Raw genomic sequence first — 1,264 nt, 5'->3', positions numbered from 1 at the left:
GCCGAAACTGGGAACCTGGCTCAAAGAGATGAGCTCGCCTCAACTGTTAAGCTCGCCTGATTTGAGCGGTTCGCCGAAACTGGGAACCTGGCTCAAAGAGATGAGCTCGCCTCAACTGTTAAGCTCGCCTGATTTGAGCGGTTCGCCGAAACTGGGAACCTGGCTCAAAGAGATGAGCTCGCCTCAACTGTTAAGCTCGCCTGATTTGAGCGGTTCGCCGAAACTGGGAACCTGGCTCAAAGAGATGAGCTCGCCTCAACTGTTAAGCTCGCCTGATTTGAGCGGTTCGCCGAAACTGGGAACCTGGCTCAAAGAGATGAGCTCGCCTCAACTGTTAAGCTCGCCTGATTTGAGCGGTTCGCCGAAACTGGGAACCTGGCTCAAAGAGATGAGCTCGCCTCAACTGTTAAGCTCGCCTGATTTGAGCGGTTCGCCGAAACTGGGAACCTGGCTCAAAGAGATGAGCTCGCCTCAACTGTTAAGCTCGCCTGATTTGAGCGGTTCGCCGAAACTGGGAACCTGGCTCAAAGAGATGAGCTCGCCTCAACTGTTAAGCTCGCCTGATTTGAGCGGTTCGCCGAAACTGGGAACCTGGCTCAAAGAGATGAGCTCGCCTCAACTGTTAAGCTCGCCTGATTTGAGCGGTTCGCCGAAACTGGGAACCTGGCTCAAAGAGATGAGCTCGCCTCAACTGTTAAGCTCGCCTGATTTGAGCGGTTCGCCGAAACTGGGAACCTGGCTCAAAGAGATGAGCTCGCCTCAACTGTTAAGCTCGCCTGATTTGAGCGGTTCGCCGAAACTGGGAACCTGGCTCAAAGAGATGAGCTCGCCTCAACTGTTAAGCTCGCCTGATTTGAGCGGTTCGCCGAAACTGGGAACCTGGCTCAAAGAGATGAGCTCGCCTCAACTGTTAAGCTCGCCTGATTTGAGCGGTTCGCCGAAACTGGGAACCTGGCTCAAAGAGATGAGCTCGCCTCAACTGTTAAGCTCGCCTGATTTGAGCGGTTCGCCGAAACTGGGAACCTGGCTCAAAGAGATGAGCTCGCCTCAACTGTTAAGCTCGCCTGATTTGAGCGGTTCGCCGAAACTGGGAACCTGGCTCAAAGAGATGAGCTCGCCTCAACTGTTAAGCTCGCCTGATTTGAGCGGTTCGCCGAAACTGGGAACCTGGCTCAAAGAGATGAGCTCGCCTCAACTGTTAAGCTCGCCTGATTTGAGCGGTTCGCCGAAACTGGGAACCTGGCTCAAAGAGATGAGCTCGCCT

This window comes from Asparagus officinalis, chromosome 3, assembly GCF_001876935.1.
Source record: "Asparagus officinalis chromosome 3, Aspof.V1, whole genome shotgun sequence".
In the NCBI taxonomy this organism is placed as follows: domain Eukaryota; kingdom Viridiplantae; phylum Streptophyta; class Magnoliopsida; order Asparagales; family Asparagaceae; genus Asparagus; species Asparagus officinalis.
The sequence above is the reverse complement of the archived record's forward strand: the minus strand, read 5'-3'. Positions refer to the sequence as shown.